This window comes from Procambarus clarkii, unplaced genomic scaffold (genome assembly GCF_040958095.1).
Source record: "Procambarus clarkii isolate CNS0578487 unplaced genomic scaffold, FALCON_Pclarkii_2.0 HiC_scaffold_268, whole genome shotgun sequence".
In the NCBI taxonomy this organism is placed as follows: Eukaryota; Metazoa; Arthropoda; class Malacostraca; order Decapoda; family Cambaridae; genus Procambarus; species Procambarus clarkii.
The window spans coordinates 181109-200265 of NW_027189301.1; the positions used below are offsets into that span (position 1 = coordinate 181109).

Consider the following 19157-nt stretch of genomic DNA (forward strand, 5'->3'; position numbering starts at 1 on the left):
TCAGGCTGACCTCATGGGCGCAGTCTGGAAAAAGACACTCACAGCTTCAAACAGCAGAGCCTTCAACAACACTCACTTTGAACGTGTCAACCAATGGACAACAGAAAATGCCGCCTCCCTTAACAGCACCCCTCTGATTGACCTGACAACCCTAGAAGACGACCACCCTCTAACAAGACCCATAACTATGCTAGAGATGAGAGGAGTCATCAAAAGCACCAGAGATAAGGCCCCTGGACCATCAGGGATCAAAGCGCTGCAGATCAAACTTCTACCAGGCAATCTTATGCAATCCATACTCAACCTATTCAACGCTATGCTGGCATCGGGTCACATTCCTGTAGCATTCAAGTCAGCCAAGATGATATTCATCCCCAAACCCAAGAAAGACCCCCACCAACCTGGCAACTACCGACCAATCTCCCTCTTAGACACGATAGGCAAGTGCTTTGAAAAAATCATGTCAAACCGTCTAAACTACTACATGGAGTACAACAACCTCTTCACAGAAAAGCAGTTTGGCTTTCGAGCACATAGATCAACCCAGCACGCAATTAACATCATCTACGACGCCGTAAGCTCAATTCGAAAGCAAAAACAGGTAGCTTTGATTGCAACGAGGGACGTACACAAGGCCTTCGACAGCTTGTGGCACGATGGTCTTGTGTACAAATTAGCAGACTTACCAGCGCAAAACTGGACCCTCCTCAGGCTGATCAGAAATTTCCTTAAGAATAGGCAAGTTACCCCCAGCTTCAAGGCAAAAGAGGCCGCAGCCTTCACCCCAACAGCTGGAGTCCCCCAAGGATCATGCTTGAGCCCGGTTCTCTTCAACATCTTTGTAAATGACCTACCCCAACCAGAGTATAGGGACACCATTATCGTACAATTTGCGGACGACGTAACACACGTAATAACATCTAACCCCAGCATCCAAGCGGCCAAGCATGCAACTGTAACCCGTAAGGCAAACGTAGAACTAGCAAGGACTGCTAACTGGGAAAGGAAATGGAGGATCACCACTAACCCAGAAAAGATCCAATTAAGCACTGTCGGCTGTATGGCCTTCTCTATTGAAAATGAGGGGGGAATAAGAATCAGGGGTGATCCCATAGCCATCTCAAACTCCAACACAGTGCTCGGTTACAACTTCAACAGGCTACTCAACTCCTCCCAGTACGTATCCCAGAAGACAGCGATGGCCCGGGGCTCACTGGAGAGGCTCTTCCGTTTCAACCAAGCCCCATCCCACATCAAGCTCCACCTGTACAGAATGATCATAAGGCCTAGCTTGGAATACCCCTACGTTCCCCTGAACCTCACCAACAAATCCAACATGTTGAAGATTCAACGAGTACAAAACAAAGCACTTCGCTTTGCAGAGGGCCTGACTCTGAGGGACAGGGTAAGAACTGACCTGATCCATGAGACGCTCAACATGAAGCCAATGAACATTAGGCTCAGCTACCTGGCCAGAAGACAGCTGTACCGTATGAAGAACATGTACGTCCCAGACCCAGAAGATCCCTTCGTAGCAGAAAACACCACCAGCGACTACGAGATCCACGATCCACCACACAGAACCAGAAGAATCACTCTCCAACAAAAAGTGATCAGACATATCCATGATGAGGCCTTCCCAAGCCCTCAGATACTAAGCGGTCTGCCAGACGATCCAGATGAGTGGCCCATCCCGGACCCAATCTACACCAAAAGAAGAATAAAGAAAGAAAGAAAAAAAAATAATAAAATAAAAAAAAATAAATAAAAAAAAAAAATAAATAAATAAATAAAAAAAAAATAATAATAATAAAAAAAAAAAAAAAAAAAAAAAAAAAAAAATATATAAATAAATAAAACACCTACAAAAAAATATAAAACCAAAAAACCATTTGTCGTGGCGGCAGAAGTGTAACTACCCTGATGTTTCTAAGATTAGCCTCCTTCAGCCAACTCCATCGGCTCTAGTGCTTTAGGACACCAACAAGGTCACAAACACTAGCCCCCCCAGCCAATGTACTGACAACCCAACATAACACATACGCAAACAAACAACACATACAAAAATGTCAACCCATGGTGGACAGGCCACCGAACTTTCAAACCTCCTCTCTCTCTACACCCGCATCCTCTTCCTGAATTTCATCTCCCCATCCCTCTACCTCCCCCATCCTTTCCATTCCCTATGGACATAAATCCAAATCCAATCCAGGCATAAAACACCACAAACCCACAACAGCAGCAGCAATGTCAGGACGCGGCAAGGGAGGCAAAGTGAAGGGCAAGTCAAAGTCTCGCTCCAGCAGGGCCGGACTTCAGTTCCCCGTGGGCAGAATTCACCGTCTGCTGCGTAAAGGCAACTACGCCGAACGCGTCGGTGCTGGCGCTCCTGTCTACCTGGCAGCCGTCATGGAATACCTCGCTGCCGAAGTTCTGGAGCTCGCCGGTAACGCCGCACGTGACAACAAGAAGACCCGTATCATCCCACGTCACTTGCAGTTGGCCATCCGCAACGACGAAGAACTCAACAAACTTCTGTCTGGCGTAACCATTGCACAGGGAGGTGTTCTTCCAAACATTCAGGCAGTTCTTTTGCCAAAGAAGACAGAGAAGAAGTAAGCACTTCTGCCACCCACCACGACAAATACCATAACCAGGCTCCATCCGGAGCCACACACACTTTAATAGAGAGATTCAAGTAGACAATCAACTTTCAAACATTAATAATAACATTTATATTGATTTCATTTGGAATGTGTACATAACAAACAAACAAACAAAACAAAATTATAGGGGATATTCAGCATCACTTGGAATATTAACCAATCATATAAATCCAATATATATTTTATATTTTACTTTAAGCGAGGAATTCATATTCTATCAATTTTTAATCATACAAATGAACAAAAGCAATTCTTCACTAGACGTAACGAATGAATAAATGATCAAGGTTTTAATGTGTTTCATGAATAAATATATATATATATATATATATATATATATATATATATATATATATATATATATATATATATATATATATATATATAATATAATATAATATAATATAATATATTATAATACTTGTGAACCAGAATATGTTTGAGCAGCAGCGATCGTGCCATTGGCCGAAGTGCAACAATTCAAATAATTTAAAGGGCCTGCTCGGGTATATAAGAGAGGCTGGGAGACTGGGGCCGGTGGTGGGTGATGGGTGATGGGTGATGAGTGATGGTGTGGTGTGGTGTGGTGTTGTTAAGAGTTGATTTACGGCCAGCCAGCCAGCTGCAGCCAAGGCAGGGCAGGGCAGGGCAAGGCAAGGCAAGGCAAGGCAAGGCAAGGCAAGGCAAGGCAAGGCAAGGCAATAACAGGACAGGACAGGCAAGGCAAGGCAAGGCAAGGCAAGGCAAGGCAAGGCAAGGCAAGGCAAGCAGGCGGGCGGGCGGGCGGGCGGGCGGGCGGGCGGGCGGGCAGCCAGCCAGCCAGCCAGCCAGCCAGCCAGCCAGGCAGGCAGGCAGGCAGGCAGGCAGGCAGGCAGGCAGGCAGGCAGGCAGGCAGCCAGGCAGCCAGCCAGTCAGCCAGCCAGCCAGCCAGCCAGCCAGCCAGCCAGCCAGCCAGCCAGCCAGCCAGCCAGGCAGGCAGGCAGCCAGCCAGCCAGCCACTCCCACTTTGTATTTATATGCATTCAATTTATATTCAAACATTATATATGTTAAGGGCCTAGTTTTAGTGTTTATTTTAAAAATGACAAACATCGAGTCGTTTTACCAGTCCTTTAGCGTTAACGGTGATGCATTTTAAAACTGAACAGAAATCACCTTTTCTGGATATATCAAATATCGAATCCGCTTAATGTGCCTACAATTCAATCATTCAAAAAATACATAATTTACATCATGCCTTTTCATAGAACAGACAATAAGATTTGAGACAATAAGAACTTTAGTTTTATAACTAAAGTTGCACAATTATACCAACTCTATGGTGGCTGGGTGGTAAGGTGTGTGGCTGGTGTTTTGGAAGTCGCGAGTTCAAACGACCCAATGGGAGTACTTTTTTTTTTTTTTATGCCATACAATCTTCCTAGTACTATTATGTAGGTGTGTGTGTGTGTGTTTTTATTCATTCTTTGGTTTTATAGATGACATACATATTGACTCCTTTTACCGGTCCTTAATTAGGCTCTGGGGAAGCAATGGTGGTGGTGGTGGTGCATTTAAAACTAAACCAAAAATCACCAGTTCTGGACGCGTCAAATATCATATCCGCTTAATGTGTCTACAACCTAATTACTTAAAACTACACTATTTAATTCATTCATATCACGTGCATATTGGTCATTATGCTCATACAACCGACATAACAATTTATTTTCATTATTAGAATCATACATTTCATCAAGTAATACAGATACAAAGAGATTTTCTTTCTGAGAAGACCGTTAGTATTGGCTGGCTGGCAGGCAGGCAGGCAGGCATTTGAGGGTTATTATTTCGCCTGTTGATTGGGGGGAGGGTTGATGTGTTAGGGGGTTTTCGGTTAGGTGTGGTGGTGGTGATTAGTGGTGATTGGTGGTGGTGGTGATTGGTGGTGATTGGTGGTGAGTAGTGGTGGTGGTGGTGGTGGTGGTAGTAGGTGGGAGGGGGGGGGGGGGGGGAAGGGGAATGATGGTCTGTGGATTCCTTCTCCGTACCCCTTACATATAAGCAAAAACATGCCTTCCTGTGGGTATAGAAACATTAACACAAATTATATCAGTAACTGATATTGTAGCCTTTTAAACAGAAAAGATTTGTACATACAAATACTTTTAAATTATCATTTATTTGTGGAAATGGCATTTACGTCATTAAATTGATACCTCAGCATCAAGTGTCCTGCAGTGGTCCAGTGGTAAAGTGTATATAAGTGATGCGTATTCTTGGAGTTGCGAGTTCAAACCCGGATTAAGCTATATATATATATATATATATATATATATATATATATATATATATATATATATATATATATATATATATATATATATATATATATATATATATATATATATACAACATGTTTTGTTTTGGTTGTTTGTTTTTGTATAAAGCCTCACACACTATATTAAGCGAGTTTGTTTTAAACATGACATACATATTAATTCATTTTACCAGGCCTTATTCCACACAACTCCGTGAATTTCCCGTGGAGCCAGCCAGCCAGCCAGCCATTCAAACAAAAACAAACGAAACAAAACAAAACAAAAAACATTATTGCCAACAGCATTTGGTGTTCCCAGGCGGTCACCCATCCAAGTACTAACCAAACCCAACGTTGCTTAACTTCGCTGATCGGACGAGAAGCGGTGTTCTCAACGTGGTATGGCCGTTGGCATGAGACTGCCTACACATTGTGGCTAATAACCAACTCTTTTTAGTCATCACGGCAGGATACGGACCTTCTTGTGGTGTCTTAATGGTAATTGTATCCTAACATATTTTTGTCTCCTTGGCATGGATATTTAACATCGTTTATTCAGTCTTGGGTTTATGTTCTTTCGCCATTTACAGACATTTTACATCTACCTACTTCCTCAGCCTACCCTGCCAATTTCTAATGAATTTGTGGATTTTCTTTTGTAATACATACATGTGTGTGCTCATCTGCTCTTCAGTTTTTATGATATTTGTCTCATCTGTCCTGCTTTATGATACTTTTACAAAGAACATGAACAAATGCTTCTATTTTAGAGAAGATATGGGATCCAGGTTTCGGAGCCGTAAAACCAACCGTCGTGATTGGTGGACGAGTTGCCAGGTTGCAGCTTCTGTACCGTGCCGGCACATAAATAGGTTCGGCTCAAGCGGCGGCAGCATCATTCCCCCGTGACTGTCTGAGCGTCTCTCATCACCTTGGTTATCTCATCATCATCATGGTAGAAGCAAAGCCTACCAAGAAGGCTGCGGCTGCTGCTGCTGTGGTGGCCACCACCAGGAAACCTCGCGTCCAGGTTGCTCACCCGAAAACTAGTCAAATGGTTCTAGCCGCGGTCGCAGCACTCAAAGACCGTAAGGGCTCGTCTCTACAAGCAATCAAGAAGTACGTTGTTGCCAACAACAAAGTCGAGGCTGCCAAGATCGCCATTTACATCCGAAGATTTCTCAAGAAAGCAGTGGCTGACGGCATTCTTGTTCAGACCAAGGGAAGTGGAGCTAGTGGATCATTCAAGCTGGCCGTAGCAGAGAAGAGGGCCGTTCTAACTCCCAAGAAAGCCACCACAACCAAGAAACCATCTACAGCAGCAAAGAAGGCCGTGGTAACTCCCAAGAAAGCCGCCACAAGCAACAAACCACCTACAGCCTTGAAAAAGAAGCAGCAGCAGCAGCAGCAGCTTGTTGTTGGGAACAAAAAGCCCAAAATAAAGAGAGCTTCAAAATCTCCCAAACCACCCAAGGCAAAGAAAGCTGTCAAGAAAACAACAAAGGCAAAATAAACGACGACATGCAAGCAGCATGAATACACATGACAATAAACATCCAGGCCTCCCCCCTCAGTGGAGGGGCCTCATATGATTCCAAAAAGAGTTTAGTTTTGTAGACAAATAAATCATTACTTTTGGGGTAGATTTACTCTGTATATTATATATATATATATATATATATATATATATATATATATATATATATATATATATATATATATATATATATATATATATATATATATATATATATATATATATACACACATACATGGGTGAGGTGATATGGTACCAAAGTTTTGGGTGAGGTGATTGACATTTACACAAGATAAAACACGAACCAATGGGAATAAAAACATAAGAATGGAAGTAACTGCAGAAGGCCTATTGGCCCATAACACAAGCACTTCCTCTTGATGCTTCTATATTGGTTCGGAGTCTTGAAGCTATAATATATATATATATATATATATATATATATATATATATATATATATATATATATATATATATATATATATATATATATATATATATATATATATATATATATATATATATATATATATATATATATATGCACACAAAACTAAATAGTCTTGTTAGACAAATTGCCCCTATTAGAGGCAAGTTGACTAACAAGCCGAATGACTGCAATTGTTTTGAATTTGAGTTAAATCTAACATAGAAATGTAATCAAACCTAACCTAACCTATGCTAACCCAAGCTAAGCTAACCTAACCTAACCTAAGCTAAGCTAACCTAACCTAACCTAACCTAACCCAGCAATTCATGATCTTAATATAATACTGTTAATTGGATAAACCAATTTGGAAAGAAATGTTCGAAAATAACAAAATTAACTGTGCTTGTTAGGAAAATTGGGCCTTGCATACTTGTCCCAATAGTGTGGTTCTCGCTTTTAGGTACGACATAAACGTATACCTAAGTTGAGAGAGAAAAAGATTCGCACTCAAACATGCATATCGATTGCCAGTCCTGAATTCTGGGTAGATATTCGTGTCCTCCCTTTTCATTTACCATCATTTGGATACTATCAAAACAGCTCTGAGAAGGATAAAATGAATAAAACGGGTAGCTCACTCATGTAAAAAGGAAGAGTTGGGAAAGATCTCTCTCTCTCTCTCTCTCTCTCCCTCACCCCCCCCCCCCCCACCACCAATGATCCTGCTCTGCTAGTATATAACGGAACAAACCTTCCCCCCCCCCCACCCCTCCCTCCCCAATCAGAGTCCCTTTAAGCATGCGAGGATAAAAAATAGATTTCATAAGACCCATTGTGCTAGCTGATATCAAAACAATTTATGTTATCGTCTATTAAGCCCTTCAGTAAAAAAGTATAGGGACCTAATTAGGTCCCGTTTTGAGGTGGTGGTGGTGGGTGGAATCGATGGATTAGCCAAGCTCTTATCCGCCGAATCCGTAGAGGGTACGACCCTGGCGCTTCAGAGCGTACACCACGTCCATGGCAGTGACGGTCTTCCTCTTGGCGTGTTCCGTGTAGGTTACAGCATCACGGATGACGTTCTCGAGGAACACCTTCAGGACGCCACGGGTCTCTTCGTAGATGAGACCCGAAATACGCTTCACGCCGCCACGACGAGCTAAGCGACGAATAGCGGGCTTGGTGATGCCCTGGATGTTGTCACGTAGCACCTTACGATGACGCTTGGCGCCACCCTTTCCGAGTCCCTTGCCTCCCTTGCCGCGTCCAGTCATGGTGTTGAAGTTGTGTGAATAATAAAATTTCGGAATCAGAATCAGAATAATACAGGAGAAGATGCCCATAGGGGCGAGCTTGGAAGTGGGGACAGAAGAAGATAAGGGGGGGTGAGAGGAAGAAGATTTGTAAGAGAAAAAGTGCCAGGGCTAAACCCAGCTGCGTGTCGTTAGGTTGCGGCTTTCGAGGCAGGGACTCAGTCGGGTGTTTTCAGTGACAACATCGGGACATCACAAACTCACAACATCACAGTGATTGGCTCAAGAGCGTCAGGGCTGAACTTTTTTACGGATTGTTTGTGCTGGTTGTTGAGAGCTGAATATGTAATGATAGTGGATGCTGGGTGTTGAGAGCTAAAGTTTAACGAAATACAGAGTTAGGAAGAGGATCATGGATGGTAGAGAAGAGGTCATGATTGTTTCGTGGTAGTCTGAGAGTGTGTAGGAGAAATTCAATGTGTTGTTCATGATGAGTGAGTAGTCTATCGATTTGTTTGTCTGATAGAGTTTTCCAGTAGGTATTTAGGGCAGGAATGTTAGTACTTTCATGGAGACTTTGACTGGTATTTAACTCTTGCCATCGGGTGTTGAGTACCCATCTTAGTGCTCTGTTCTGTATTCTTTGAAGTTTTATTTTGTTAGTGCGTGCAGATAGAGAAATAGCTAGTGGAGCGTATGTTAGGAGAGGTCTAATAAGTGCTTTGTAAAGGTGCATTTTTGTGTCAGGTTTTGCAAATCTAAGTCTGTATAGTTTCTTCATGGCTTGAAGAGCTATTGCATGTTTCTGTGTTATGTGTGTGTGAAAGAGTAGTTGTCGATCAAATGTGAGTCCCAGGACTGTGGAGGAGGGAGATACAGAGATATAAGTAGGATTTTGAGTGTATGAATAGAGTTTGAGAGGAATTGGGCGAATAGTTCTTTTACAGAAAAAGTAGGTGATTTTAGATTTGCTGGAGTTGGTTTTTATACGCCATTTGTACTCCCACTCAGTGACAACATCAAGTTCTGTTTGTGCTCTGTTTGTTAGTGTATCAATGGTGTTGCTGGTGACAAGGTGAGAGACATCATCAGCATAACATATGGTTAATGAAGTGTGATGAACAGGGTCAGGAATGTCGTTTATGTATAGGATGTAGAGTGTTGGGGCAAGAACAGAGCCTTGGGGAACACCGGCGTGTAAGTTGAAGTAGTCAGAGTGTTGTTGGAGGAACTTAATTCTCATTGTCCTATCGTCTAAGTAGTTCGAAAGAAGTTTGGTGGTGATAAGAGGAAGATTGAAGTTGTTGCATAGTTTGAATTTTAAGCCGTCATGCCAAACAGTGTCAAAGGCCTTCTCAACGTCCTTAGTGATGAGTGCAGTCTTAAGTCTTTGGTGCTGATTGATACTGAGGTAGTTAGTCATGATGTTTAAGGCGTCGTGAGTGGACCGGTGAGGCCGAAATCCAAACTGTTTGTTAGTGAGTAAGTCATTGTGTTCAAGGTGGGTTCTAAGTCTCTGGTTGATCAGCCTTTCAAAGACTTTGCCAAGTGTCTCTAGAAGGCTGATGGGTCTATAGTTCTTTGGGTCAGTGTGGGGTTTCCCAGGTTTTGGAATAAGAACGGCTGTGGCAGACTTAAAGTTGAGTGGAAAGTATCCAGAGGCAAGGGAGGCGTTGAATAGGTTAGTGATAGCAGTAATGATAGAAGCAGGGAGTTGTCTAAGAAGGATATGTCCAATGCCAGACGCACCAGGGGCTCTACGACGAGTGCCCATGAGAGCTGTCTTGACATCAGCTAGAGTTAGGGGAGTCTGTAGTTCAGTGTTTGAATTGAGATTTTCAAGGTGAATGAGGTCGTCTGGTGTAGTTGCTTGTCTATTTTGGTGTATCCAGTCTTCGACTATTTCAATGTTGGGGCGTGCAAATGGTTCAGGAGGATGAGGGTGAAAGATTTGTTCCCAGTGGTGTTTAAAAATGTTGAGAACTGCTTCAGGATCAGTGATTTTGTTGTTATTATGTAGAAGGTATTTAAACGGTGTGTGAGTTGATCCTTGTAATCGTTTGATTCGTTTCCAGAATTCTTGAGGTGTCAGTTTTCTGTATTGTTCTGCTTGTTCTATAAGGTGTTTCCAATGTTTTGTGTGATCTTCATCTAGGCTGATAAGGATATGGTTTTTTAATGCTGTTAGGTCCCATAGTATTTGTCCATGACGATGTATGTTTTGTAAGAATCTAGTGTGATAGCAAGCTAAGAGGCGTTTGGAGCGAATGGAGGGGGTGAAAGTGAAATGTGGTTTGTGTGCTGTTTTAGGAATGGAGATGTTTGCTGCATGAATGATGGTCACGATTTCCCCAGACTATATCCCGTCAAGCGGACGTACTTGTAGCATGGCAACTCCTAACTCCTGCCTGTCCTTACTTTATGCTTGTACTCGAGCAGAAACACGGCTTTCTCACAACGCTTTCAAAACTGCAGTTGCCTACTCGTCTGTTTCACGTCTCTGTGAAATGACTTTTGCACAAATCCAAAAAATAGAGCAAAATCAGCGATAATAGTGTTTGAGGTGAGCTGCCTGTTGGCTGCAGCCAGAGGAAGGAGGGGAGGGGCAACGGGGTGACGTAGGCGAGTCGAGCAGCCAATGGCGCTCGAGCAAGCGCCTCGAGACGGCGTATATAAGCAAAAATTTTTCGGCGCCGGCCATCACAAACCACAGTTGTTCACCATGGCTCGCACCAAGCAGACTGCTCGCAAGTCCACGGGAGGCAAGGCTCCTCGTAAGCAGCTGGCCACCAAGGCAGCACGCAAGTCTGCTCCTGCCACAGGGGGCGTGAAGAAGCCTCACCGTTACAGGCCCGGAACGGTCGCTCTGCGTGAGATCCGTCGTTACCAGAAGAGCACAGAGTTGCTCATCAGGAAACTTCCCTTCCAGCGTCTGGTGCGCGAGATTGCCCAGGACTTCAAGACCGATCTTCGCTTCCAGTCGTCTGCCGTCATGGCTTTACAGGAGGCATCCGAGGCTTACCTGGTCGGTCTCTTCGAGGACACTAACCTCTGTGCCATCCACGCCAAGCGTGTCACCATCATGCCAAAGGACATTCAGCTTGCTCGCCGTATCCGTGGAGAGCGTGCATAAGCTAAAACGACCACCCTAGTATACACCAAACTCGGCCCTTCTCAGGGCCAAAATATCCTTCTAAGGAGATTTCAGACATTCCTAGCATCAGTCATATGAATTAACCTTCATCTATACATATAATAAATAAATAAATACAATAATTTAGGTGTCATACATACACTGTACACGTGATATCAATAAATCAAGTCATTTGTAGTACAACCTGTCCTCTTACAAACAAAACGCCGTCGCTTTTCATTCTTATGCACTGCCAAGGATCCTCCCCCCCCCCCCCCCCCCCCAAAAAAAAAAAAAAAAAAAAAATTGTCATACTGTACTAGAAATAAAAGCAGCTTGTATAAGTGACATACTGTCCTGTCCTGTTTTATTCTGTTTTTGGTCCTCTGGCTTAATCTGTTAAGTTAGGAGATGACATTTTAAATTAACCGTTTTCTTGACATTTTCAAACCTTAAGAGGGTGGCCTGCATAGTAATCCTAATGTGGAACATAACAATGAATCTCTAATCTCTAGAAAAAAGATACCGAGTGTTTATATGTGTGTTGAGAGAGAGAGAGAGAGAGAGAGAGAGAGAGAGAGAGAGAGAGAGAGAGAGAGAGAGAGAGAGAGAGAGAGAGAGAGAGAGAGAGAGAGAGAGAGAGAGAGAGAGAGAGAGAGAGAGAGACATGCAGAGACAGAGACAGAGACAGACAGACAGACAGACAGAGACTGAGAGAGAGAAACACACACAGACAGTTTCATAAATATTCTCATTTTATAGCTATTTGCTTTCAGTGACAGAGGTTTTTGTTATAATAGTATTGGTGTCTAACACTCACAATCTCTTTAGAAATTAAAGTGTGGCTCCAATGGAGCCGAGTTTGTTGGTTTGAGGCCAAGCCACCACCACAGGGCAGTAAGTAAGCCGTTTACTTGGAGGAGGTGTACTTGGTGACGGCCTTAGTGCCCTCAGAGACGGCGTGCTTGGCCAGTTCTCCGGGCAACAGGAGCCTTACAGCCGTCTGGATCTCCCGACTGGTAATGGTGGAACGCTTGTTGTAGTGGGCCAGGCGAGAAGCCTCGGCGGCGATGCGCTCGAAGATGTCGTTCACGAACGAGTTCATGATCGACATGGCTTTGGAAGAGATACCAGTGTCGGGGTGGACCTGCTTCAGCACTTTGTAGATGTAGATGCTGTAGCTCTCCTTCCTCCTGCGCTTCTTTTTCTTATCGCCCTTGGCAATGGCCTTCTGGGCCTTTCCGGCCTTCTTGGCAGCCTTTCCAGATGCCTTGGGTGGCATGATGATGCTCGTGCTGGCTGGCGTTGCGATACAATAATGAACTTTTGCGCGAGTCGAGCTTTCCTTTTATATCCCGCTCGCGACTCAGCTCAGAGCGGGTCGCGTGGCGGAGCGCGCTGATTGGTCAGTGGCGGACTCCCTTGATCCTGAGCGGGGTATATAACACGAAGCTCGATCTGCGGGCCGGCATAAACAAGATAAAGATAAAGATAAAAGATAAACCGAAAACCTAGATCAGGCTCTCTGCACCCAGCACTGCCGGGTGGGTAAATATTAGGCAGCAACGTAGAGCCATGATTTACCGCATAAAGGTCCGGTTTCGTGACGAAACCACTTACACCGGACCCCAATTACTAAGGAAAATCGTTGACATCACGAACGCAGCCCCGTTGGACATCCGTGACGATGCTGACGGCGCTGTACTTCTTTATTCAAGCGAGCAAGCTCTGGAGCAACTGTTTGCACCAGAACACCAGGACGCCCTACGAAACGCCAACCTGATCATCACTCCTAACCGTCGCTACTTGGCTGAACGAACCATCTTCGTCAGCCACACAAGTGTCTACATCGCCACCCAAGACCCTGGTACCATACTTGATAGTATCAACACCAGAAACCCGGCTCTGACTGCTGCTACAGTCAAGGTCATCAAGAACAACGACAACCCTAGGCCTACTCTCAAGGTCACCTTCACAACAGCTGCTGCAGCTACCCAAGCTGTGGAAAATGGATTTAGATGTCTGGATATTTCCATCACACCTGACACTGTAAAGAAGGAACGGTACTACAACATTTGCCAGTGCTTTAAGTGCTACAAGTACGATCATGATACCAAGAACTGCCAACAAGCAGAGGTTAAATGCAGCATTTGTACCCAGGATCATCACTTCAAAACCTGCCGGTCAACCACCAAACTGTGCCTCAATTGTGGAGGAGCTCACACCGCCGTCTCCATGGACTGCCAAGTACGACTAGACGAAATAAATAAAACAGCATCTGCCAACCCAACAACCAATCAGCCGGCGAGCTTCAATATCCAAGCTACATCGTTTCCAGTGCTTCCCAACGCTTCTGCTCCTGCTACACAGACGTCCACACCAGGCCAGACCACCCCCCAATGGGGACCCAGGGCACAGGCGACTGCAGCTCAGCCAACCAACTTGACTGTCAACCAATCAGCGGCCTCGACCAACACCACTCTCATCCCATGCCTGATCAGTGTAGCTGAGAGAGAGGCGGGAACAGACAACGCAAAATACGTGAGAGTACTGAACAGGCTGCTCGCCCAGAACAACCTGCCTACAATGTTGATACCAGCAGACCTATTTCAACATCACAACGCTGCCTCAACCCAAACAGACGAAATTCCAACACCAACAGCAACCGCAGTCATACCGCAACCACCACCACCGGAGTCGAACCCAGCACAAGTCACCCAGGCAACAGCATCCACCCAGACTACCACCACAGCAGACAAGTCAACCTCATCACCTGCCCCCACCAGCCCGAGACGGAAGAAAATGAGAGGAAAAAGGAGACCAAAATGTCAGCAAGTGGAATCAGAATCAGATTCAGAACCAGAGTTCCTAGAAACCTTGGCTGAGACCTTCACATATGAGGCCCCAGACTTCGACCTAAACCCAAGCAAATCAAGCAAGAAAATGCCCTGCTTTGGACTTTACCTCAATCACGGTGGCAATTTCAACGGCAATCGAAGCACAAGAATGGTCATTGCCTTAGAATGCAACAGGATCATGAACCAGCTCAAGACCACCATTCCTTACCCTGCGTTTGTCCACCACGAGACCGTGGAACGCTATGTAGACCTCTGCGCTCTGGAGAAGGAATACATCGACCCTAAATTCGACTTCAAGAGGGGACAAGTGACCTTCCTGGAAGAAGATGAAGACCCGACAGGAACACCAATACCACCGCTAACATTCGGAAAGTACATGCGAATACCTCCTGGCCGAGACACCACCAAGCAACAGTGAACTTACCTCTCACCATCTCAATAAGGAAGACGCCTCCTCCAAGCCAGACAGACCACCTCAAGTGAACCAGGACGACATCACCCTGCCCCACCACTAGCCTCCTGCCGCCCAAGAAGAACTTAAGCTACAGGCTTTGACTGAAAAAACATCTCCAATCCAAGGTGGACGGGCCACCGAACTTTCAAGCCTCCTCTCTCCACATCCAAATCCTCTTCCAAGAATTTCATCGCCCCACCCTTCTTCCTCCCACATCCTTTCCAAGCTCTTTGGACATCAAAGCAAAGAAAGCAAAGCCGGCATAAAACACCACAAACCCACAACAGCAGCAGCAATGTCAGGACGCGGCAAGGGAGGCAAAGTGAAGGGCAAGTCAAAGTCTCGCTCCAGCAGGGCCGGACTTCAGTTCCCCGTGGGCAGAATTCACCGTCTGCTGCGTAAAGGCAACTACGCCGAACGCGTCGGTGCTGGCGCTCCTGTCTACCTGGCAGCCGTCATGGAATACCTCGCTGCCGAAGTTCTGGAGCTCGCCGGTAACGCCGCACGTGACAACAAGAAGACCCGTATCATCCCACGTCACTTGCAGTTGGCCATCCGCAACGACGAAGAACTCAACAAACTTCTGTCTGGCGTAACCATTGCACAGGGAGGTGTTCTTCCAAACATTCAGGCAGTTCTTTTGCCAAAGAAGACAGAGAAGAAGTAAGCACTTCTGCCACCCACCACGACAAATACCATAACCAGGCTCCATCCGGAGCCACACACACTTTAATAGAGAGATTCAAGTAGACAATCAACTTTCAAACATTAATAATAACATTTATATTGATTTCATTTGGAATGTGTACATAACAAACACACAAACAAAACAAAATTATAGGGGATATTCAGCATCACTTGGAATATTAACCAATCATATAAATCCAATATATATTTTATATTTTACTTTAAGCGAGGAATTCATATTCTATCAATTTTTAATCATACAAATGAACAAAAGCAATTCTTCACTAGACGTAATGAATGAATAAATGATCAAGGTTTTAATGTGTTTCATAAATAAATATATATATATATATATATATATATATATATATATATATATATATAATATAATATAATATAATATATTATAATACTTGTGAACCAGAATATGTTTGAGCAGCAGCGATCGTGCCATTGGCCGAAGTGCAACAATTCAAATAATTTAAAGGGCCTGCTCGGGTATATAAGAGAGGCTGGGAGACTGGGGCCGGTGGTGGGTGATGGGTGATGGGTGATGGGTGATGAGTGATGGTGTGGTGTGGTGTGGTGTTGTTAAGAGTTGATTTACGGCCAGCCAGCCAGCTGCAGCCAAGGCAGGGCAGGGCAAGGCAAGGCAAGGCAAGGCAAGGCAAGGCAAGGCAAGGCAAGGCAATAACAGGACAGGACAGGCAAGGCAAGGCAAGGCAAGGCAAGGCAAGGCAAGGCAAGGCAAGGCAAGCAGGCGGGCGGGCGGGCGGGCGGGCGGGCGGGCGGGCAGCCAGCCAGCCAGCCAGCCAGCCAGCCAGCCAGCCAGCCAGCCAGGCAGGCAGGCAGGCAGGCAGGCAGGCAGGCAGCCAGCCAGCCAGCCAGTCAGTCAGTCAGTCAGCCAGCCAGCCAGCCAGCCAGCCAGCCAGCCAGCCAGCCAGCCAGCCAGCCAGCCAGCCAGGCAGGCAGGCAGCCAGCCAGCCAGCCACTCCCACTTTGTATTTATATGCATTCAATTTATATTCAAACATTATATATGTTAAGGGCCTAGTTTTAGTGTTTATTTTAAAAATGACAAACATCGAGTCGTTTTACCAGTCCTTTAGCGTTAACGGTGATGCATTTTAAAACTGAACAGAAATCACCTTTTCTGGATATATCAAATATCGAATCCGCTTAATGTGCCTACAATTCAATCATTCAAAAAATACATAATTTACATCATGCCTTTTCATAGAACAGACAATAAGATTTGAGACAATAAGAACTTTAGTTTTATAACTAAAGTTGCACAATTATACCAACTCTATGGTGGCTGGGTGGTAAGGTGTGTGGCTGGTGTTTTGGAAGTCGCGAGTTCAAACGACCCAATGGGAGTACTTTTTTTTTTTTTTATGCCATACAATCTTCCTAGTACTATTATGTAGGTGTGTGTGTGTGTGTTTTTATTCATTCTTTGGTTTTATAGATGACATACATATTGACTCCTTTTACCGGTCCTTAATTAGGCTCTGGGGAAGCAATGGTGGTGGTGGTGGTGGTGCATTTAAAACTAAACCAAAAATCACCAGTTCTGGACGCGTCAAATATCATATCCGCTTAATGTGTCTACAACCTAATTACTTAAAACTACACTATTTAATTCATTCATATCATGTGCATATTGGTCATTATGCTCATACAACCGACATAACAATTTATTTTCATTATTAGAATCATACATTTCATCAAGTAATACAGATACAAAGAGATTTTCTTTCTGAGAAGACCGTTAGTATTGGCTGGCTGGCAGGCAGGCAGGCAGGCAGGCATTTGAGGGTTATTATTTCGCCTGTTGATTGGGGGGAGGGTTGATGTGTTAGGGGGTTTTCGGTTAGGTGTGGTGGTGGTGATTGGTGGTGATTGGTGGTGGTGGTGATTGGTGGTGATTGGTGGTGAGTAGTGGTGGTGGTGGTGGTGGTGGTGGTGGTAGTAGGTGGGAGGGGGGGGGGAAGGGGAATGATGGTCTGTGGATTCCTTCTCCGTACCCCTTACATATAAGCAAAAACATGCCTTCCTGTGGGTATAGAAACATTAACACAAATTATATCAGTAACTGATATTGTAGCCTTTTAAACAGAAAAGATTTGTACATACAAATACTTTTAAATTATCATTTATTTGTGGAAATGGCATTTACGTCATTAAATTGATACCTCAGCATCAAGTGTCCTGCAGTGGTCCAGTGGTAAAGTGTATATAAGTGATGCGTATTCTTGGAGTTGCGAGTTCAAACCCGGATATATATATATATATATATATATATATATATATATATATATATACACAACATGTTTTGTTTTGGTTGTTTGTTTTTGTATAAAGCCTCACACACTATATTAAGCGAGTTTGTTTTAAACATGACATACATATTAATTCATTTTACCAGGCCTTATTCCACACAACTCCGTGAATTTCCCGTGGAGCCAGCCAGCCAGCCATTCAAACAAAAACAAACGAAACAAAACAAAACAAAACAAAAAACATTATTGCCAACAGCATTTGGTGTTCCCAGGCGGTCACCCATCCAAGTACTAACCAAACCCAACGTTGCTTAACTTCGCTGATCGGACGAGAAGCGGTGTTCTCAACGTGGTATGGCCGTTGGCATGAGACTGCCTACACATTGTGGCTAATAACCAACTCTTTTTAGTCATCACGGCAGGATACGGACCTTCTTGTGGTGTCTTAATGGTAATTGTATCCTAACATATTTTTGTCTCCTTGGCATGGATATTTAACATCGTTTATTCAGTCTTGGGTTTATGTTCTTTCGCCATTTACAGACATTTTACATCTACCTACTTCCTCAGCCTACCCTGCCAATTTCTAATGAATTTGTGGATTTTCTTTTGTAATACATACATGTGTGTGCTCATCTGCTCTTCAGTTTTTATGATATTTGTCTCATCTGTCCTGCTTTATGATACTTTTACAAAGAACATGAACAAATGCTTCTATTTTAGAGAAGATATGGGATCCAGGTTTCGGAGCCGTAAAACCAACCGTCGTGATTGGTGGACGAGTTGCCAGGTTGCAGCTTCTGTACCGTGCCGGCACATAAATAGGTTCGGCTCAAGCGGCGGCAGCATCATTCCCCCGTGACTGTCTGAGCGTCTCTCATCACCTTGGTTATCTCATCATCATCATGGTAGAAGCAAAGCCTACCAAGAAGGCTGCGGCTGCTGCTGCTGTGGTGGCCACCACCAGGAAACCTCGCGTCCAGGTTGCTCACCCGAAAACTAGTCAAATGGTTCTAGCCGCGGTCGCAGCACTCAAAGACCGTAAGGGCTCGTCTCTACAAGCAATCAAGAAGTACGTTGTTGCCAACAACAAAGTCGAGGCTGCCAAGATCGCCATTTACATCCGAAGATTTCTCAAGAAAGCAGTGGCTGACGGCATTCTTGTTCAGACCAAGGGAAGTGGAGCTAGTGGATCATTCAAGCTGGCCGTAGCAGAGAAGAGGGCCGTTCTAACTCCCAAGAAAGCCACCACAACCAAGAAACCATCTACAGCAGCAAAGAAGGCCGTGGTAACTCCCAAGAAAGCCGCCACAAGCAACAAACCACCTACAGCCTTGAAAAAGAAGCAGCAGCAGCAGCAGCAGCTTGTTGTTGGGAACAAAAAGCCCAAAATAAAGAGAGCTTCAAAATCTCCCAAACCACCCAAGGCAAAGAAAGCTGTCAAGAAAACAACAAAGGCAAAATAAACGACGACATGCAAGCAGCATGAATACACATGACAATAAACATCCAGGCCTCCCCCCTCAGTGGAGGGGCCTCATATGATTCCAAAAAA

The 19157-nt window shown here is 44.5% G+C and overlaps 2 non-coding genes across 2 annotated transcripts; both read right to left on the minus strand.

Annotated features, from left to right (window-relative positions):
• Positions 1–5259: 5259 nt before the first annotated feature.
• On the minus strand, positions 5260–5378 carry LOC138361260 (5S ribosomal RNA). The gene has a single exon (XR_011226885.1). It is a non-coding gene; the product is annotated as a 5S ribosomal RNA (ribosomal RNA).
• A 12471-nt stretch (positions 5379–17849) lies between these two features.
• On the minus strand, positions 17850–17968 carry LOC138361261 (5S ribosomal RNA). The gene has a single exon (XR_011226886.1). It is a non-coding gene; the product is annotated as a 5S ribosomal RNA (ribosomal RNA).
• Positions 17969–19157: the final 1189 nt, after the last annotated feature.